This window comes from Oratosquilla oratoria, chromosome 30 (assembly GCF_046742065.1).
Source record: "Oratosquilla oratoria isolate Oo_2021 chromosome 30, ASM4674206v1, whole genome shotgun sequence".
NCBI classification, from domain to species: Eukaryota; Metazoa; Arthropoda; class Malacostraca; order Stomatopoda; family Squillidae; genus Oratosquilla; species Oratosquilla oratoria.
The window spans coordinates 46,256,274-46,279,664 of NC_134806.1; the positions used below are offsets into that span (position 1 = coordinate 46,256,274).

Genomic DNA, 23,391 nt, shown 5'->3' on the forward strand with positions numbered 1-23,391 from the left:
CACTGATTTTTTTTATTGTGATCTGTACTTAAAGGGTTGAAAGATTAAAATCATAAAAACATGTATTCTTGTAACTTTATGTATAAAGTAAGAAAAATAAGAAAATGCCGCTTGTAAATCAACATGGAAAACTATATTGAAATTCACTGCTTTGTCTATGTTAAGATATAGGGAAAAGTGTGCTGAGTTTTTAGTTCCGGTGGACTTTGGTGAGAAAGTATAATTACAGTAAATGTCGTTTTTACGTTCATCGTATAGTTTTTGTTAAATTGTAAATATTGTTCATTTGTATGGAAACGCCCGAGGCAACTTTCATTCCGTTTTGTGCTCAGATTCAAGAACATAAAAAGAAAACGGGTTTATGTCCACCCCCCTCCCCTCCCCCTACTCCCCCACTCACTCCGCACTTAAGGTGGCGTCACATTAAGCATTTCTCACTAGCATGCTACTTGATTTTGCTATTTCGTATGTGTAGAAACTACTTTCCAAATGTCAAATCATTCTCGTGTCATACAGTAAGAAGCTGAATGAATAGAGAATTTTCACTTCAGACACACACACACACACACACACACACACACACACACACACACTCACGTGCACATGTTGAATATAATCGGCTGACGGCATCCAAAACATTAAATATCGTCATAAAACGAGTTTAGATCGCTTACACAACTGCAGTATGTAGCGGTGGGTGTCGTAACGCGGCAGTAAGGTCATTGAGAATTTTATTCAGAGGCAAACTGTAGACCATCGGTGTCGTAATCCTGACCACTTAGCATTGTCACGACCTCTTGGTATGTGAGAAAAGAGTGGGGAGCATCTTTCGTTCCTTCACTCACGTTAATGATCTCACGTGAAGAAAATTCACCATTTCACCACGGAGTGTGAAGTGCCCGTGTTTGGACAAAGCCCCCATTTTTTCGGCTCCTTGAGCCGAGGGCAGATGGTGGCTGTAGTCGTCGCGTATGTCATGATTGACCTTTGCCGTGCTACTCCTGCAAAATTCACCATAATTGGTATATGACATGGAGCGCGTACTATCACTCAAGCCGGGCCAGGTCCCCAAAGGTCTCTCCGAGCAAGCTCTTCCATCCACCCGCCCTTCCCACTAATACACACACACAGAACAGTGAAGTCACTTTAGTTCCAACCGTTATTTAAATAGCACGTTTTAATTCAGGTAATTTGCATGTCAGGCACAGGAGTGATAGGTTGGGCTTGCATATTTCTTTGTTACATTTATACATGAACTTTTCGAGAAGGGCACTGCAGTTCATTGCATTTCACATTAGAGAAAATGTATTGGTACTTGTATGAATAAGGTGCACACACACACACACACACACACACACACACACACACACACACACACACTCTTAGCACGGTTGGTAGAGTTGTCGCCTGCCACAACGGTGGTCCGGTTTCGAATCCCGCCCAGGGCCGAAATAATTTCAGTATCGCAGCTCTGCGGGTTGTTACTCCAACTCTCGTGGGCGGGGAGTTGGGTGTGTGTATACGTGTAAGGTCACAGCATTACCCAAAGATCGGTCATACGAGCTCTGACCTCTCTTCCTGGAGGGAAATAGCTGTCGATCACAAGTCCAACACTTGATAATCCAAGACCATGGTGAATCACACACACACACACACACCACACACACACACACACACACACACACACACACACACACACACACACACACACACACAGCTCCTTTCTTGTACAATACAGTTAGGTACACACATACACACACCTGCACCATTCCTGTATACTACAATTAGGTAAATACACACACATTTTTCCTTCTAAATGTTGGCTTTGAAGGCTTGAAAAGAGGTAATTTTGGAAGAGATTACCTCTGGGTACATCCGACAGCTAGAGTGATAATCTTGCAAGATGTGGGTTTTGTAAAAACCGCTGCGGAAGATTAGTTCAGTTCTCATACACATGGCACCTTGATACTCATGAAGGGTCATATTTCCTCTCGCAACGCTCTGATGACGCCACGAACCTTCCTTCAGTTCTGAACCGTTATTACGTCACGAGAAAGTTCTGGACAGATTCATTGCTGAAAGCACAAGTCTCACCACAGGGAGTCAGGACAGGTCTTTTGCCCGTTGCTAGAAATACGGATGATAATTGTATAATCTGAGGGAAAGGATTTTAAAACTAACTTAAACAAATAGTCATCACGCTGTGCAGGTACTTCATCACTTGTACAGTGTGGACCGTCGTCCATTTATATTTTGCGGATCATAACTCTAACCTAACGTGAACAAATAGTCATCACGCTGTGCAGGTATCTCTTCATCACTTGTACAGTGTGGACCGTCGTCCATTTATATTTTGCGGATCATAACTCTAACCTAACGTGTTCGCGCCTGATCCGCAAATTATAAACACCTCCAAAAGTTACTGAGGGGCTCCAATTAGTTATAATTTCTTCATTTTACTTTAGGCTCGGTTCCACCAAGATGGGACATATGATCATAACGCAAGTGAGAGAATGCAGTTCCTGAGACAATTCTTCTTTTATTTTCCCTAATAAATGGGATTTAATTGATCGTAGTATTATTCAGAAGTTTGCTAGAGAACATGGTAGCACCAATTATGTATGCCATAATTTGGTCAAAACCTTTGGTAATAGGTATTACATATACGATTACAATATATTATTGACAAGAACAGCATACGCACGATACATGGCAACTGCCGAAAATGAATATTATTTAAATAATGAATATACAAGTATAGGTGTGTTGCGACAAGTGAAGGGGTGACCTTAACGAATCCTGCCGTGCCAAGGCCTGTCGTTTGTAACAATAGTGCCTCTGACGGTAACCTAGCTTTCAATTACTTGCTGTAGTATTCCGCGTGGTAGCATGCCAGAGGTTTCTTTGAAGTCCAAGAACATATATATATGATCAGTGACCTAAAGAGAACGGAACTGACATCGGGCAGGACTCGTAGTAATATCTTTTAATTGACAAACTTAGATTTAAGAAGAAAATGGGCGAAAAATTGATTACCAATAGTGGTTAACGAATGGAATAGCCTGAAATTATTGGTTGTGTAGAGAAGGTTATATAATTTTGTGGATGGCGATGATAACTGTCACCTTCATTCTTATGTTCTGTTAGTTCCTTTCCAAGTGCTCCCCATTCACATTCCTTTGATTGTATTCTCCACTGACTTTCCTTATGTGGGTTTGGGACATCGGTTCTAATGTCAGCGGGTCATGTATGATTAGTATTTTGTTGAATATGAATGATCTTTATGCTCTCTTGTCGTTAGTCATATTCCTTGTGTTGGTTCATATTGAGTACACCTGCTCAATCTCTCCTCACATACACACATTTAAAATTCAAGCTAGGTTTAGTATTGTAGGAGAATAATGGGCCCACAAATGTTCCTTTTCTGTAAATAGTTAATACACACACGCACACACACACACACACACACACATTGTTATGAATAATATGTCACCTGAGAAACATATAAATAAGATTTTTGGAGAAACTTATAATTTAATAAGAACAATCAAAGTGGCATTTGCATACCTGGATGAAGAAATGGTGAAGAAAATTCTAACCACTCTGATAAGACCAAAATTGGAATATGCAGGAACAGTATGGTCACCAAGTACAAAAATATGTATAAAAAAACTTGAAAGAATACAAAGAGCAATTACAAAATTGGCACCAAAACTCTCAAAACTATCATATGAAGAGAGACTAGCAAAACTTGAACTACAGACATTAGAGCAAAGAAGAGAGAGGAGATTTGATAGCTATTTACAGAATCATGAAAGGCATAGAAGTTATTGATAGAGAGAATCTGATAAAATGGGATGATGGAAACACAAGAGGACACGGAAAGAAAATCAAGAAGGACAGCTATAGAAGAGATCTGAAAAAGAACAGCTTTCCTCACAGAGTAATAGACAGTTGGAACAAGTTGGATGAAAAAATAGTGTGTGCAAGAACAATACATGAATTTAAAAATAGTTTAGATAAAATGAGATATGGAGACGGGACAATACGAGCGTAGTTCTTCTTCCCGTGAAATACAACTAGGTAAATACAGGGAGAGACTGTGTGTGTGTGCAGATATATAAACAGTTCCATCTCTTTCAAACACACATGATGTGTCCTCCCCTCCGGGCAAATAGCCTGTTCCCATTTTGTAGCAGGACCACATCTCCCTCCTACCCCTCCTCCCAACCTTTCCCCGTCGTCTCATCAAGCCACCTCTCCCTCCCCTCCTTCCTGCCCTCCCTCCTCCCTGCTTACCCTGCCTAACATCGCCCAGCATTTTCCACGGTACTATAATCTTCTGGATGTTGCGTTCGTATGGATGAATAGTTGATCGGCTCGTTGCCGCAACTGTGACGTGCCACATTGTCCGAGCGAGCTGGTTTACGTGTAATCTCTCTCTCTCTCTCTCTCTCTCTCTCTCTCTCTCTCTCGCTCTCTGTCTTTCTCGTTCGCTCTCTGTCTTTCTCGTTCGCTCTCTGTCTTTCTCGTTCGCTCTCTGTCTTTCTCGTTCGCTCTCTGTCTTTCTCGTTCGCTCTCTCTCTGTCTATATATCAATCTATCTATCTTCCTCTACTTGGGTTGAGGCAGTCTAGCACTCACAAATATTTGGTTACATATACTTGGTCGTTAGTACGAGGAATATATAGCGCAGCGAAGCTAAACAATTCTCTTCTCTCAATCTCTCTCTCCCTCCCCCCCCCTCTCTCTCTCTCTCTCTCTCTCTCTCTCTCTCTCTCTCTCTCTCTCAAACCAAGGCGTTCAAAGAAATCATTTGCGAGCAAGATTTTCGTTTGGAACCCGGCCGTTAATTAGCAAATTGAATGCACTGCGACGTATGCGCGCCGAAGTATTATTCAGCAAGTAAAGTACAAAAGTATGAAGAAGGGTGCAAAAGGCCCTAAGGCCTCAACAAGGTAGTTCCGTGTTCCTTACCACTTGTCACTAGACGGAAGGTGGAATGATGAGAGAAAGAAGTTTGCAGGAGTGACGTGGCAAAACTGGTGCAGTCGTGCGAGCCATTGGATGATATTAGGGAGGCCTTTTCTCAGGAGTGAACTCTGGGTAGATGGTTTTACAAGAAATACAAATATACCATAATTTCCTTGCAGTAACGTGTAAGTCATATGAGCGAACTTTGCTCACCAGTGGATTCGAAACTGATTATTTATACCAAAATAATATAGATATACCTTTGTTGGCAACTCCTGGTAGTTTAAAATTATGCAAACTTATCATCGTTGGCAACTGCTGGCAGGTGCGTAGGCGTAAACGCAAAGTTAGGTTTATCGAGCGTTTGATAAGACACGTTGTAATGTAATAAAGAAGTGCTATTGTGGTAGGTTTTCGTTGTTACATTGATATAGGTATATTTACAGTGATTGATATAAACGAAAGTATAATAGATAATAATCAACAAAAAATATGTTTATAAATATTCCTTATATCGTAGGCGTTCCTTGCATAGTTGTTTATGCGCTGAAGGTGGAAATTAGGAAAGCTCCTTCGTTAGTTAATATTTGCTGGTGGTTATATATATATTGTGTGTCTATCTGTGATGGTGCACGAAAACAGCATACATGAGCGTCTACGCGCGAACCACCACGCCAGAGGTAAGGTATCTTCTGACACTGCCATTCATTTTAATTGGAAAAGGAATCCGAAAGTGAGACTTTTGTTCTTTTGCCCGGGCTCGTATGGCTACCGACGTCGATGTGGGCTGCTAGCATGACCTTGATGTCAGTGATCTCGGAGACCACGTGACCCCCAAGCATCCGTCTCAGACGGTGATCGCTGTGGTCGAAAAACGTCTCGGAGGTGTATTGATTGCAAACTTGGGGAAATTGAACTCATAACGGTTCCGTTGATGTCGATTTCCTCCTGAAGAGGGCTACAGTTGGTAGCCGAAATATAGAATCTTCTTTCATTCGAAGTTTATTTACTCCGACTGGGTTTCTTGTGTTAAATATATATATATATATATATATATATATATATATATATATATATATATATATATATATATATATATATATATATATGACGGGTAAGAGAAAATGATGACCCTTCATCCACGAGGAGTAACATTGTGCAAGGTTGGGTGTGTGCCGCCTAACTTTCTTATAAGGGGGAAGAGGCCCTTGGGGTGTCATGCAGAATGGCTAAATTTATGCCAATTTTGGCAATACAGTGTGCAGTGGAAGTCCAACTTCAGCTGTTTCGATAGTGTTCAATCCCTGCTGGTTATGCGGCGCGGTTAGAAATATCACTGGCTGAAACCTTCTGTACTGGACTTTACTTGTGTCGGTCAAGTCTAGCGCCAATTTATTTATTCAGTCGTCAATATTTAGTTAAGGAACTGTGTGGTGCGCGGTAAATTGGCCGCGATGTGGATGGACTTAGAAAAAAGTGCAACCTGAACATACTTGTTTATTTTATATATGCATGTGGAATACACGCATATAATGTGTGTGTGTATGCATGTTAGTATTTGTGAAAGATAGAGAGGAAGGGAGAGTCCTTGAATACAAACAACAATAATTATCTTTCAACCTCATCCCTGCCGCTTGTCATCCAGGTCTGTTGTTAGTGCCTGTCACACCGATGCATCACCCTCACGCTATTTCTACGCGTACCCTATATTGCTGTTGTTGAACCTTCTTGAGATCATGCTTAAGAATCATTGTTGTGGCCGCACAAAACTGAGGGCTCCGGTGGGAGCCCATGACAGATAATGCCCATTGCACGAACACGGCACACCCGTTACAAACACGCCACGCCCGTTACACAGATGAGGCACACGTAGGGCACGCAGCGACGTGACGTCACGACCGAGCCAGACCACCTCGCCCCAAGCTTGGCGCGTTGGTGACAGCCCACACAAAGCCCTGCTTCCCCTATTCGCCCCGGCCGTTTAATTACTTGCACTAATGATTTATGACAGCAGCAGTGTATGAGCGCATTCGTACGTTGCCATTACTCTGATGCACGCAACTTCAGCCCAAACCAGTTGCCCAACTAGTGGGAAGTTTCGTGTGTCCATCACTGGATATTCCTAGCCATGACCGTTTTGTTTACGTATACTCGCCGATGGAAAATATGTGTATGTTTCCGAATTCAGTTAGGTCTGTATATCTGATGGTTAAAGTTCGTAGGGGGAGACGTATTTTTTTTACTGTTGTGTATTCAACGGACGGAATAGAAAAACATACGTTGGGCAGACACTACATTCTGATGGGTCTGGTGTTGCCCTTCCTTTGTATTCCATAACATTCGGAGTCTTCCAAAAAGCAATTTCCGTTTGCGGACACTGACACCCTTCCGGATAGTTTACCATGTTTTTTTTCGGGTCACACACATAGTTCTCCCACGTCAATACCCATACTATTATTATATTCTGTTTGTACACTGGTACCCAGAGGGTTCACTATATGTTGTGGTCGTTTCTGTGAGTTGACTGTGATGAGTTTGTTAGTACGTGTGATCAATTGTAGAACCACACACACACTCTCACGTGATTGGGGTGGAGATTGAACAATTGAGTGTAATTGGGTTGGAGATTCTACAGTTAATCGGTTTGCGTGAGGGGTTCTACAATTTATCCCGTATCTGGTCATATATAAGGTAGCCTGACATTGTCATTTGCTTTGTGTGTTGGTATAGCCGAAGTATGTTGGCCTCTGAGTTTACATAATTGAATTCGATATATTCTGTTTAGCTCTCCCCCTCCCCCCCCTCTCTCTCTCGATTTTATTTGGGGGGGGATTGCAAGGAACCCTGTAAGGATGAACTTGCTAGAACATTCAGGATTAAATGTACGTGTTAGTTCTGGGGTGTGCGTTGATGGATACTTCCCGTGTAGTGTGTTTAGTGCTGCAGATTTTGTTTAGCTAAACCGCGGTCTCGAGTCTAGGTGAGTTAGGGTGTTGTCTGCGTTTAGTCAATGGTATTTTGCAGTGCTGTGTTTTGTGATGTAATTTGTTGTGTTGTGGACAATGTGTGCTCTGTCCATGCTGGGTGGATTTTAACAGATTAGAATGATGCTTTAGTCATGCATATATTCTTTGTCAATATATGTATTGTATGTCATGCGCTACCATTGCTCTGCTGGGTTATAGTTCAAGTGCCGGCATAATTCAGGATCCACCTGTTTTACACACACACACACACACATACACAACTGTTGACGTGAGTCATTCTAATTGTGTCATTGTACGACATTGAAGTGGAACAAATCTCTCCGCTTGGAGACAAGTCGGTGCTGGGGCCGGCTCGACTTCCCTTGGCCCGCGATGACGCATGTGCGATGACCGTTTGGAAAAAACGTTTAACATGGATGTTACCATAGCTCGCCGCGCTCCGCCAAGATTTCGTCTTTCCCACCCTGTGCCTGCGACAGCCATTGCGGGCCTCGGGGCAGCAAGGGTGAAGTCACATTTCAAGTGGCAAAACGTAGCACAAAGGACTAGTAGAAATGACATCCGCTCCACCAATGGAAAAACCCACCCCTGAGGAGAAAATATAAGAAGAAATTAATCTACGTAGGCAACTTTTTGTAGGAAAAATGAATGTAGTAACTAGCTATATGAAACCCTGGTTGCGCCCATCTACTCGAGCCCCCCTAAACACTCGGGCCCCAGGGTATTTCCCATTACCCCCCCCCCCATCACTCGCCGGGTATGCACACACCCCACCAATCACACTTCTACCATGTTTCCAGTGACATCGGAATACAAAGCAGTTCGTAGGCCTCGTTCCACTCATCATGATCTCAAACACTAGCGGTTATTCAGCGTGTGCTAACCAAAAGCGGTTGTGTCGGATTTGAAATCGTTCCGTACGTTGGGATTCATGTTTAATGTGCTTCATCAGAAATTTTTATTTATTCATTATTGTAATCTATTACCATATTTGTTGTCATTATCATTACTATCATTATCATTATTTCTATTATTTTTGTCATTATCAACATTATCATTTATTATTGTTATTATTACATTCTTTGTAGTGTATGTCAGCTTGGGTGGTGAATGATTTGCCTCACTGCAAGTCTCTTCTAGATTGCAGTAATTTATACAAACGTGAACAGAAAAAAAAAGTTTAAGCAAAGTCATTCTATTAATAAGTGAGTGTGGGGTGCTTGTGAAGCGACCATGTAAAGGTTGTGCCGCAAACACCGCGATAAAGAATATGCTCTGGTTAAAAGCCAGTTTACACGTGCAGTTTTGAAACTCGAGTTTCGCGACGTATTGTCTCTATACACCTCGGGATTATCTCCCCTTATTAGGGGGGGTAGCCAAGTCAAAAGCATACGCACCCATTCCCACACATTCCACCACCCTTGTTTCTCTTTCATCTTAGCTCCACATGGTTGAATGGTCATCCCTGTCTCCTGCCCACTGCTCCGAGTTGGAAGCAAGACAACAAAACAGCACATCCATAGCGGTGCCGTTCACTAACAGCGATTTCCCTCCCCGTATCCATCCCTTCATGCTATTTGTATTGTAATTAAATTATTTATTGCATTATTAATATGGCGTCGGTTACAATTAGCACTTCTATCCATGGCAGTACTATCACCTCGAATAAGTGGATTCATAAGATGTAGTGTCACAGTTTATGTTACAAATAAGCCTTTAGAATCGTCTTGCAAGTGGAGAAAGGTGTTCATGCGCTAGAAAATTACTTCGACCGTTGTTTTCGTTTTGTTTGCGATTCCAGAACCAACAGGATTCCATACCCCAACAGATTCCGTGGGCGTCCCCAACTGATTCGTGAACGTCGACTGCGGCTATATAGGCATGTGACCCGAAGACATATTTGAAGAGCGAAGACGGATTAAAGTCTTCATTACAAAAACAAGAAAGAAATCGGTATGCCCCTTTTATTCGCGACAAAATACTGTATTATTCATAAGTTACTGTTCTGCTATCAGTGCGTTTGTGTATGTTGACCTTTCTATAAAGAGATGGTGTCGTTTTTTGCTCGGAGATTCTCAAGTGCAAAGGTCGACCCGTGGCAGGAAGTGAACAGATTATTCATGATGAAGCAGCCATGTGCAAGTTACAAAGTCTCACTCATGAACACGTACACGTGTGCACGCACGTACGCCATATTGATACCGATCGCATCCGCAAATTCAGCTCTCTGAATTCGATCCCCGCACAGGGCTCTCTAATTCTCGTGGGAATGGGTTCTATGTGTAAGGTCACAGCATTACCCATATATCGAACATATATGAGCTGTGAGCTCTTATCCGAGAGGGTAATAGCTGTCGATCAAGTATCCAACACGTCATCCTAGACCATGGTGAATCACACACACACGCACACTAAATGTATATGTTTACATTGGAAAGAAATAGAGAGGAGAGGGGTTGTAAGCATGTGTGTGTGCGAAGGGGAACAAAAATTGAAAGGGAGAAGTTGAGATAGTATGTTAAGCACCCCCCCCTTCCGCGCACCTCCACCGTGACGTCATAGGAAATCCAGAGGGGGAGAGTGAGAGGTGAAAGAAAATGTAAACTTTAAAGAAACCCATCTGTATATTATGGTACTTTAAAATTACACAGTATCACTTTCTTATCCTCAAATTATCAGTATCTGAGATATGACCGCCAGAAAAGTTATAAAAATGTTTTCCATGCTTTCACATTAGGTGGATTATATTAATATGACGAGTTATTAGATGGGATGACATGTCAAGCGTGGATTTTATATGTAGACCTTTAGTCTGTTTATTTGCAATTGAATGAAAATTTCAGGAAATGTTGCTAATAAATAGTTTCAAAATGACGGCTGTACATATCCAGATGACCGAGTATTGTGTGTGCCACATAATTCAATCCATTTCTTTCTAAGTTCTTTATACAAACTGTTGGCATTTAATATGTTATTTGTCTGCCTTAGCTACCCCTTTAATCAGAAGATGGAGCTTCGCTCCACACACTGGTGTGTGAGTGACTGACCGCTCTCGACCCGCGGAACCCTGGTATCGATATTTCCGTTGACGTCATCATCTACATGCGCAGTGGAGAGGTTTTCGGGCTCTTCCCCCCCCCCCCCCGCTAACGTGCCTTATAGTATTCGTTTTACCTTGGTGGGGAGGAGGTGGGAGGAAAAAAAGGAAAGCAAGAGGAAAGAAGAACGAATAAACGAATAGGTTGTTGATGTTGTCATTTCCTAGACTGTCTGGTCGAGCAACCCCGTTTCCCTGAGGCACGCCATGGCTGTAACGGGGGTTTCCCCCCACAAATGAGTGTGTATATTGTGCTGTTGGCGTCGTGCATGATTGTGAACAATGCAGTCTTCCATAACGTGTAGTATGGGGTGAAGTGTTACATCCTGGATAGTTATATGTGATGCGATCATTCAGACTCTTCTTGTAATTTCGATGTAGGACTCCTTCCCATCTTAGGATGGAGGGTATCCTCAGACGCCACAGACCTCGGATCCTTTGGTGTTTCCTCTAATGAAACAATTCTCCTTCTTTGCAGGCGAACCGGACTTGAGAACGTTGGAGCAGCCGCAGAAGCCGCTACCGAATCACTGTAAGTACTAGTTAGTACTAGTAAGATATCTTAGGCAACATAGACAATGAAGCGATAGGAATGATCATGAAGGAAAAAAGGGGGAAAGAGAGGAGGCTATGGTTGGGCTATATGTTAAGAGAGTAATGGGACTAATTTAGTGGTTCTTAAATAGCCTGCTATTAGAACCTGAATATAAAAAATGACTGTCCTGGCAGAAGGAATATAAGATAACTATGATTCTCAACTATGCAATATAATAAATCAAAGGGTCTATCAACATGTTATTTTTTATTTGTTTATTGTTATTATTTTTAGGCGGGATGTAATTTGAGAGAACAGTTTAGGGGAGCCACAGGAATGTTCAAAATTTATGAAAAGGGGGAATGAAGTATAGAATAATTGGGCTAATCTGGACAGTGTGTACTTACCTATTGGAAGGACCGTGGGGTTATGTGGATCTCACACAGGCCACAATCCCCACCGAAATGTTTTGATGGGTACAATATATATAACGTCCAACTCGTTGCTTTCGACACTTAGTATTGCATCAGATTATGCTTAGCAAAGCACTTGGTCAAATGTTGTTTAGCCATTGAGGATCTATCGATATTAGAATGACCTGTACGAGTGTAGGAGTCATGAGATTCCTGACGTGAATAGAGTGAGAATACCAGAATGCAAGATGATATCATTGTATTCGAATGTACCGTTGTCATAGTTCGTGTTAACGTGGGAGAGGAAAAAAAAAGTGGCAAAAAGTAGTAAACACACTCATAATAGGAGCACTTGTGTCAGTAACCCCGATAAAGAGAGAGAAGTGAAAAAAGTATAAAATGTTAAACACCTGCACTGTCGCATCGGCAGTCGACGAGCTAATCCGTTGTGCTTTGCTCAAGAAAACGTTGCTCTGCAGTCGACGCTACCTGGTAAGCTATGGAGGTCGTGAGGTGTGGGAAGGGTGATTGAAGTGGGAAAGGAGTACAAGTTAAAGGCGTTATCACCCTGGGCGACCCCCCCCCCTCTACATCACACCTCCAATCCATTTGAATAACAAGAATATGACCTCGCTCTCTGAAATCTTGAGACTTCGTCAAGAACATTTCGCAGTATGTCAAACATTTGTATGGTTTTACAATCTTAGTTCTTTCAGTTTTGATATATGACGGAAATATAATTTGATATTTGAAGAATTCAAAATTTAAATACTGTAAACGAAGTCGTTTTTTATCCAAACGAACTCTTAATCAAGCCCGTGGAGACCTAATGTGAACCCATTAAGTCGTTATCCTCCGACTGTTGAGAAAACAAGATAGTTTGTCATAGGGATTTTACGGCGGAAAGTATTCAGGAGGTGGGCGGTACCACCGATTAATCTAAGGTTGGAGAAAAGTAGCTCAGTCTGATACTTTACACTTTTAGGGAATACGAAGGAAGAACCTGCAGATTGGACTGGTCCTTGTGCGTAATGAAGAGGCAAGTAGTCTATAGAATCGGAAGGTAGACGGGGGAAATCGAAAATGTCGTTGGGTAGAGAGGGCGGGAAAGGATGAAGCTTTGATGGTGAGATTATCGTTCAACGATGATTGTGCATGGCTCAACGATGGTCGCCCAACGGTTGTTTATAGCACTAATTATTTGGTTTTGAAATTTACTGTTTTGCTTCGAGCTGCAAAGTACGAGCTTGAAAGTTTTAACCGAACCTACCCACGCGTGTACACCAGGTGTGATGCGCGCGGTAGGTCAATATATAATCTCACCGAACTAAACATACCACTAGGAAAGAATGTCAGTGTGTGGTGGTTCTGCTGCCTGTGGTGGAATTGTGGTCTGGGCCTTGGTTATACGAAGAGACGGAAACCCAAGACGCAGAAGCCAATGGAAAAAATGGAACACGGTGGAGGGAAGAATGAACAACGGAGCATGTGGAGGGGAAGACTCTTGGGTCTGAGCAGTTGGTGAGTGAGATGGGTCTGTTGTAAAGAGGACAAAGAGAAGGGGATATGTTGGAGGTTAGGTACAAGGAAGAAAAATCCGCTGGGAAAGAGGGGAAGAAAAGATGAAGAGTGAAGATGTGGATTGGTCTGAGAGGGGAGGGGAATGTTGAAGCATGATCTCGGGTACAAGATGAAGGAATTCTGTGAAAGAAATGTGTGCAAAAGGTATGGAAAGGGAAGGACAGGGCCAAGAAGTTGGAGTGCGGTAATGACCATAAAGTTGCAGAGAATCTGTGTACCTATGGCTTCTTCCCCCTTATAAGGGGGGTGGCTAAGTCAAAAGTGTGCATTCACACCCATTCCCCTCCACTCCTATCCACCACCTTTTCCTCCCACTCATCTTAGCTCCTCGTGGATGACAGGTCACCCCTGTCTACAGCTGCCTGGGCCAGAATCAATGCAGCAATGAAAGGGATTTGTAGACATTCTTTATCTACAGAGAAACCAGTAACATGAAATTGTGCAGAAAAGATTGAAGAGTACCTAGTGGAGTACAGTGTAATTAGTAGTAAATAGATTATCTTGAACTGGTTCTTGGTCTACAGAGGAAAGGAATCCCAAGGAGTTGAAGTAGAGATTCCAACCAAAGGAAATGGTACAAACATAAGAGAAATTCCAGTGAAAGAAAATGGCTCGAGCACGATAGGAATTCTAATGAAAGGAAAGGGTGCAGGAGGTTTGAAGAAAGGAGCAGTGAGGATTTTAAAGAAAAATATCCACTCGGAAACCGGAATCCTAAGTATGGGTGTATCAATGACAGGAGTATAAGGGAGGTAGCCAACGCCATACCCTCTCACATTAACTTCCTTCTGCCCACTGCCCGGATCAAAAGCAACAAATATAAGAATGAATGAAGGAGACTGCAAGAGACCATAAGGCCTACACTAGGCAGCTCCACACAAAGCAAGACAGCGACACAGCAGTTAGAAAGGAAGCATGGGAAGAGAAGTGGCGGGGGGGTGTGTGTGGAAGATGAAGCTGAGTTGAACCTGGATTGCCCTGGTTTAAAGGGGAAGAAAGATTGGGAGAAAAATATAAGTGAGTGTATAGTACGAGTTGTGGGCGAGGAACAAGGGAAGTTTGAAAACTGTTGAAGGGTTTGGAGGAAATAAAGTGGTGAAGATCGGAGATGGAAAGGATAATGGATCGAGTAGGAAATGACTGAAGAAAGAACAGGGAAGAAAGGTGGACCACAAGTGAGAAAACCATAGCTCCTCAAACTAAGGAATATCCTGTGACGACGGGAGTGGGGATGGGAAATGGGTAGAGTAGGAAATGACAAGAGAAAGAACGGAGAAGAAAAATGGAACAAGTGAGAAAAGGAAGAAAGCATAGCTCAGCGTAGGTAGGGAATTTCTGTGTATTAATGCTCCGCAGAAATGTAAACGTCACTGCCGATTTGGAGACAAGGCGACGCCTTATGGCCTGGATTCGCGCGTGTAGACAGAAAGAGGCCGGGGCTGGATGGGGAGTAGGAGGGTTTGTTGGTGGGGCGATTTTGGCGTGGGAGGCTGGAGTTGGTAGGTCATGAAGCGAGGTGTGGTGGTGTTCCCAGGAAGGATGAGGGAGGGGTTGAAAGGAAAGAATGTCCAAATATATTCTGCGCTGATGCAGCGTTTCTTGACATCCCCCTGCCCCGGCAGTCTAGCACCCACAGATATAGTTACTCGTGAGTTGCTGCAAGGAACAACTAGTATTGTAGTATATTTGTAGCGAAGCTGCAGTAGATCTCTCTCTTACATATATTTTCTTTTGTTATCGTTGTTAATTTTCACTGCAATTCAAATCGCCTGTGTTTGCAGAGTTTTCCATTCCAGTCAGAGCTTGAGGTACAGACCATGGAGAAAATATGAAGGCACAGCACAGAACTGTGAAGATGGCGGCAGGGATTTGGCATAAGCTCGTGTTGTTGGCGGGAAAGCCATGGGTTGCTGCAAGCTGGAGAGGGTAGAAGGGGAGCGGGTGGGGGGTGATGAGCGGGAACGTTGAAACGAGAGGTGAATTGAGTAGTGGTTGCAGTTTTTGGGTGAGGGTGGCCGAGGATGATGGGAGGGTGAGGAGGGTGCTTGGGTATGTGTGTTGTAAAGGGAGCTGGGTTGTGACGAGCGCCTTTGGAGCAAAGCTGGCTTCGCGTCGTCCTACACACCGGTTGCCAGTCGTCATGTTCACATCTAGTTTGGCAATCCTGTACCGGTAGTAAACAATATTAGAGCAACGTGGATTATCATTTGTTGAACCTATTTAAACCATTAATGGTTTACGAGCAGCAAAAGCTATTGTTTTTTGAAGTGCTTGAGTGTGTAAGTGTTCTTGATTACATCGTGTGTGCGATTATATATAATTTTGCTTAAAAATGAATGTGCATAAATATTTTTTAACAAATCGGTTATTAGTCACATGTAGTTTTCTGTGTTCGACACGTGTGAACGTACACTGCAGCGTTTTAATTAAAATAGTGTGGAACTAGACAGTAAATGCAACGGTTAGTCAAGTTTAAGTTTCGTGTATTCGGTTCACGTTTTTCTTTTATGCATTGCTAGAAATAAAGTAAAAGTGAAATGATATAACGGTTACGTAAAGTTGTAAGCCCTCTTGGCGGTATGAGGAAGATTGAATTCGGAGAATTCTCTTTGAGAAGGGCACAACCTTTCCATAGCCTTACTACCGGACCGCCTCTTCTGGACTGTGGGACGGTCCTCATCCAGCCAGTTCTCGGTGTATTATGGCCGAAGCTGTCGATGGTTGCTGTATGACCGTAGGATTGACAGGTAAAGAATTTTATTCTGAAGTAATATTCCAGGATTCGAATGTTTTCATCGGGGTAAAAATCGCAAGATAAGGTAAAGGATGGGGGTAATATCTGCTTGTATAGCCAAGATTAATTGTGAACTACTTTCAAAATGCTACTCTCTTATGTCACGAGTTTGAGACCTTCAGGGCACAGACGTGAACCATGAACCGCTACTGACGTGGTTACGCACGTAATTATGTTCAGCATTGACAGCACTACATAAGGTGGAGGACCTCTGATAGGAACTCGAGAGGGCGATGGGTTTCCTTTGCCCACAGGCTAGCCACCACCATTACCACTACTACAGTCGCTAAGCTAGCTGTAAAACTTGTGAGGTTCGACTTGAAACCGGTACATTTATTTATTGTGAATAATTGAGTCAAATTACTTATTAGGCTTGCCGCAAAGCAATGGGTTTGTACCATCTCATGTGAACATGTAATTGAATATCTGAACAAGTGTGAACTTTGTACTAGGATGGTTAAGAAGCTGTTGCCATAGTAATTGACAGATATATAGCCGGTTGAATTGTAAACCTGGTCGATACACCGGCTCGGGGATGATCCTCAGAGACAGGAGGAGGGTGGGGGAGAGAGGAGTGAGAAGGTGGAAGTCATCCTTAATAAGCAAGGATGCTATTGTAGGTTACAATGGCAGTCACTTAGTCACCGACTTCGCCAGCCGCCAGCCAACTTTACGTAAACAGAGAAGGTTTCTTGCGCACACACAAGATGAAGATGCCTTCTACATCCATAACTGGACTGGTGGTGATGTTGCCAACATCAGTGCTTTTTTTTCTATATTTGCACCATCTCACCCCCACACCCAAAGAATGGATAGCCATAATTTCCGAGACAAGAAAATAACCGATGCTGCAGAACCAGCTTCCTCACTGCACTAAAGGTCATTAGAAGCAGAAAGATGAACTGCTCTCAAGTGTTGGCATCAAGCCCATCCAATACCCCGCCCTTTTGCAATTTCCGGCTAACTGCGTCACCACTGCCTACTGCTACATTATATGTGGTGCATGTACATGCATACACACTTTTTGTCAATGGTCATGGCTTCTCTCCCTCCCTCCTTCTCCTCTTTCGCATTACTCCCCTACAATATTGCCACCCTCTCCATGTCTGTTAATTTTAAATTATAAGCGCTCTGTCATCCTGGCGTTACTCGTTGTTCCAATCAGAGCGTGTGTTTGCATAAACAAAATTCAAGAAAATGGATGCAAGTGGTATAACGGAAAGGTAATCGATATTGAAGATTAGGGGAAGAAAGATTTGAAGCAGGATAGGAACAAGACTGGAGCGTAGGTTCCAAGTGATGTTGAGAATTTAGTTGAGAGGAGTGATGAAATATAGGAAAATGGAGCGATGTAAAGTATGAATTTAGATCATCGTCAGGTATGGGTCTAACGGTTTGGGTGTGCATGCACTGATAGGAAGAAGCTAGATCTCCCCCACACGCCAAGTATGTGGGGAGACGTGTGGTGGTGAGAGGCATGAATGCGAGATTAGGTCGGTTTCGGACGGAATATCATGAAATGTTAGTGGCGGAGGGTTTGTCGATGTTTGTTATAGGATCTCTTGTTGCTCTTAAATAATGACAAGAACGTCAGGAGGCGCGTGGTTGCGGCCGAAGCCGTCACCTCTGACATGTCCGTTTGGGCGGATCAGGTAACAAGTCATTGCAAAGAAACGGAAAGAAGTACGGGATTCGACCTCACAACTAAGGGCATGCGAGACCAGGACGCCACCAGCTTGCAACGTCAGTAATGACAGCATAAGGAGGGGGTGGGATTGATCCCATGACAACAGAAAACGTACCATTCTTCCATTTATGGGATAACAGTCTATTTTCTTATGACCCGATGTGGCTATTGGGTATATACCGTGAATTCCGGAAAAAACCGGAGGTCACTGGCTGTGCCCCTGTCCCTCTAAATATATAAATATTTCTTCCTCTTCTCCTTACTCTCTCTCGCTCTCATTTTGCCACTCTCACTCTGCACCCATTCACTCTCCAATGTGATCACGTCCGACCGATATCTCTTGCTATACAAAGTGCCTTTGATTCCTTGTAGCCTCGGCAAAAATTAACATTATTTTCCTGGAATTATGTACGTATGTTCTGGGTAAAAGAAATTTGGGTATATAGATACACAAGGGACACGTATACGAAGGGTTGTGGCGCTGGCGTCGCATTAGAGATAAGAAAAAAATTAAAATGCGCACTGAGGCGTCCGGCACGTGCCACACCAAGCGGAGGGGTTGGGGGAGGGGGAGAAGATTTATTGTCTCATAGCCGGTCGGCTGGTGTATGACTGTTCTGCCGGTATACTGTATATGGCAAGCCATGTTGGTTTGTGCTTGTGTGTGTGACTATCTCTCATTGCTAAGAAAAACAAGGGGAACTTTCTGATATCTGTACGCTAAACCTGGAATTATATAAATAAAACTGACTTGTCCTCCTTCTCTTCCCCCTCTTCCTTATCCTGATTCATCTTCACCTCTTCGTTCTCCTATTTTTCTCCTACTCCTTTCCCTTCTTCTCTTCGTTATTTGACGCGCGCGCGCCCACACACGTGTGTGTTTACCTACTATTATCTCACGGGAAGGGGATCTACGCTTGTGTGACCTGTCTTTGTATCTCGCAGTATCTAGTTTGCTCTTAAATTCGTGTGTGGGTATGTATGTGTATCATATATAACATGTATAACCTGTTTGTATCTTTTCAATTATAAGTTTCTTTTCATGTAATGTTATGCCACAGCGTGAATACAGTAGTTAGAACTGGAAGGGAAGGTCGAAACCAGTATCAATAGGTCTGTGTGAACGAATACAGTACACGGTGAGTGTAGTGGGAATTGTTTGGTTAACGAAGTCGATAGATTGGTAATATTAGATAGATTGGTAATAGTATATATTGGTAATAATATAATCTTTAATTATATATCTTATTTTTTATTTATTTGTTAATTGTGAGATATATGAAGTGAGGAAAGGTGTTTAGATTAGTGACAAGGTAAACAGAACATGAGAATGGAGACTACAAGAAACCACAAGGGCTGCACAATCCGGAAATAATTGTATGGCTTTAGATATAAAATAATTAAAGTGGTTTTGGTGGATGCAGTGTTTAATTTGGGATGTGTGATGTCCCTCTGATTGTTCATTATGTGATGGTATGAAATAAAGCATGGATTTGGGAGATTGGGAAAAGTATTAAATGTAGGGGAAAGATGAAAATCTGGACGTACATGCCCGTAACGGATGGTGAGCGTTAAACGTTTAAAAATAGACGTGGAATTTATTTCTTCATTTATTTATTGTATAAGAGGAGAGGGGAGTTGTTGTGATTCAGTAAATAGGTGGGATGGTGTTAAGAGGAAAATGGAAGTAAATAATCCTGAAAAGCAGTTTAGAAGAAAATGTGATGAATACGATAAGTATGGCAACGGATAGCGTGTGGAGACTAATTGAGCAAATTGCTGGAAACAAGAATGCGGCTGAGATGGACAACATAAAAACATAAATGATAGAACAAATGCGACTGAAACCAAAACAGACAAGATCGAAAGTATAATAATAACAATGATATTAATAATAGTAATAAAAACTTCTGATCGAAAGTGACTCGTGTCGAAAGGTTGTTGGGCGTATATGAGTATGTATATAGAGCGTGGTGTATCACCTATCTTGTATCACGTGTTGGACTTGTGATCGACAACTATTACCTTCTCGAATGAGAGCTCACAAGCCGGATCAATGGATAATGTGGCCTTACACACTCATGCACACCTCTTTGACCACGTGAACTGGAGTGCCGGCTCCTAGTGCAGCGATGCTGAGATTAGCCTAGGGTGGGAATCGAACTCTGACCGTTGGATTAACGCTCCGAGCCGTGTGTGTGAGAGAGTAGATTTTTATAGACTTTATGGAACATGTGTGGTATCAACACTTGAGCTTGAAGCTTAGACTTGTTTATTGCGAAGTCAACTGTGACCCCCCCTCCTACCTCCCCCAATCCTCCAGCATAGCCTTCATCTGTCAAGTGTGGATCGAAGGTCTTGAAAGGCGTTAACTTGATTGGTGAGATTTGCACTGTGACCTTTGTGTGTCTTGGATTGAGGCACCGATAACTAATCTGATAAGTAAGGAATCACAAGTTCGTGTTGCGTTTATGAAAGCTTAGGAAAACATGAAGTAGTGTGGGTGGGCTTTCTTTTGGTCTTCTGACTACTCGTGTGTGGGCTAGGTCGCCATTTATGTGATTCTGTTTAACGTCGTGACACACCTTATCAGGGAGCTAGGATGGTGCCCGTTGCAGAGGACAACGTAGCGCGGAATTTAATAAAAACCCTGCACTTGCCCCAACGCACTCGCTGCAGGGTTCCAACTGTGTCGCCTCAACCCCCGTCTCAACTACTGACGCTCTAACCCGCTCGGCGAGCGAGCGTTTAATGTAGTGAGGGATCTGCCTCGGTTGTGGAGGTGTTGTGTCTTGCTGCATTTCTTTGTGTCAGCGAGTAATCGGAGACAGGGCTATGTGGACCTTAACCCTCAAGGGACAAGTAACAGGGAAATATATGGGTGTGTGGGATGGTTGAAGAGTAGGTGCATCATGTCTTGTCTGGCCACCTCACCTATGAAATGGTAATATTTTTTTCAAGGTATACATCAGTGGTATGATGCTTGCTGGCCGATCGCGTTAGAGCGTCACTGCTTGCGGCGGAGGTCGAGGTGACGGCAGTTCGTGCCCAGCCGCCAGCAGGTTGGACCATGGGCATGGTTAATTAATTTCCATGCTACAAAGTCATAGGCATCGTCCCAGCCTCCTGATAGAGGGAGTTCGCGATGTAAACCTCATCAAATCAAAGACGTGGATCTCAAAGCAGCAAGGATTTGGTGCAGAGGCTGTGTTGAAGTTCAGACTTGTCGTTGCTGGTGTAGATGGAGTGGACCAGCTGTCGAAGCGAGTGTCCTTATACGACTTTGATGGAAGCTCGCTTGTCTAGACTTTGGCATCGTTTTCTTTTTCCTCGTTTCCTTTTTCGCCGTGTTCTTTTTCTCTGTCCTTTACCCCCTCCTTCCTCTCCTTATTTTTCACCTCCTAACAAATGCACGAAGATTCCCAGATGGTATGTTTGTGTGAGGGAGGAGGATATATCTGGTCGAGTACTGCATGCAGGAGTGATTCATCATCTAAAAATAGTGTAGTGGAACCTTTGTATCATGTGCTTAATTTCGATGGAGGGGAGATTAGTTTATACAATTAATTTGACGTCCCCCATCCCTTTCTGGTGTAAAATATACAAGGTAAGTAATGGTATTTAATAAGTTGTATTTGACATAGTGTATAATAACTTTATTGCGTGATAAGCAGCGTGGATTCTCTTACACTGGCTGATTGTCTCCCCTGTGCGGTAGAAGCAAGTTGATCAAGACTTGACGATGCAAACTGATCACCTCCTCTGTTATAATGGAAATTGTGCTATTTTGCTCGGAATTTGCAATGCAGTAACTGCAAAGGCGTGGCCATCTTCCGTGAAGACAGATTATACTGCGAGGTGCATAACTAGTATGTTTTCACCTATAAGTACGATAGTTCTTTGGGTCGTAATGTTGAGTGTGTCGACATTGTACCCCCCCCTCCCCCACCGTCTCAGTTTACATGAACGAGAGCAAACCTATCTAGATGAAGTTTACCAAGGGAATTTTAGTGTACTTGTGATTTTTCTCCGTCTTGTCAGCTCGCTTACGGATATTAAGGTGGATTTCAGATAACTGGCAGGTTGCAGGTTCGTGTGGTAAGGTAGGTCTGTGGGAGAGAGGAGCGAGCGCTGTACCTGCAACGTGGAAATGCTTGGGGATTTATGTATCGTGACGTAGAGTCCAGTGGTTATATTCGGAGTTGCGTGCCACGCATGTGAACCGGTGGGAACATAACGTTTGAACGTCTTCGGAACTACGTTTGTATTATTTAGATAAATTTAAAGAAAAATGGGTAGATAATGGATAGGTAAGTTATACAATATCCATCATGCGAGGGAAGGATTAAGAGTTCCTGGATACAGTAGGATGGAGGACCAAATTGTTTAGGCAGGCGGCATTTGGACAGGCTCGTTATTTTTTCTGTCTTGTTTATCATTTCCAATGATTTGCACCATTTCATCAGAACACGACTCTGACACACGATATATGAAACAGCATTGTTTAAGGAAATTTTATTTGAATAGATTTAATACGAAGAATGTTAGAGTCGGCAATAGCATACCGATCGACTCGTGCGCGAAGCTATCCAAACGTGGTGGGTGGGGGGGATGCACATCACGAAGCATGAAACTCAAAGCAAGTATTCCACTTCTAGATTGCCAAAGCTGAAATGATTGCATCAGAATTGCGAATTTGCGTGGGTAGCTGAACTGTTAAACTGTGTTATATGTACACGTGTGTTCCAAGGTGGTTTGTTGAAGTGTCTGTGTACCCGCGTGGCCTATCCATATGCGCGCGCATACACGTACCACACTTTCGTTTATATATATATATATATATATATATATATATATATATATATATATATATATATATATATATATATATATATATATTGTAATTCCAAGAGGACCACTATTTGTATTTATTTCATATATTCTTTTATCTAGAAGGAACATTTCATCTGGAACAGTGGATAGTGAAACCAAATCGACATGTGGTTCAGGTGTTACTAATAAGTTTATTCCCACTCCACCAAACCCGTGAAGTGCCGAGGGAGAACGTTTGGATATGGAGTTGAGTGGTTCCTACGAATCCAGGACAAAAAACAACTGGACAGTTATCTCATCGGACAAAAAAATCCCAACTGGAAAAAAATGTCTAGAAAAAAAAAAGTGTAGTAGAAAATAGTGAAGAATTACCTGCATATGTTTAATGTTTAGTTGAGATACTTGATAGTCGACTTGATCACTGCGCCCGTGGCGATGGATGTATAAATGGATTGAGGGAAATGGGTTCGACAGAAAATCTTGAATTCGG

At 42.7% G+C, this 23,391-nt stretch overlaps 1 protein-coding gene across 13 annotated transcripts in view; it reads left to right on the forward strand.

The window, feature by feature from the left end:
* Nucleotides 1-23,391, forward strand: part of LOC143041147 (bromodomain adjacent to zinc finger domain protein 2B-like) — a 416,327-nt gene that overhangs the window by 214,827 nt on the left and 178,109 nt on the right. For all 13 annotated transcript variants that reach the window (XM_076212935.1, XM_076212934.1, XM_076212940.1 and 10 more), the window contains one exon: nt 11,537-11,590. The gene's annotated coding sequence lies outside the window, so the exon portion shown is untranslated. The remainder of the gene's footprint in view (nt 1-11,536; nt 11,591-23,391) is intronic.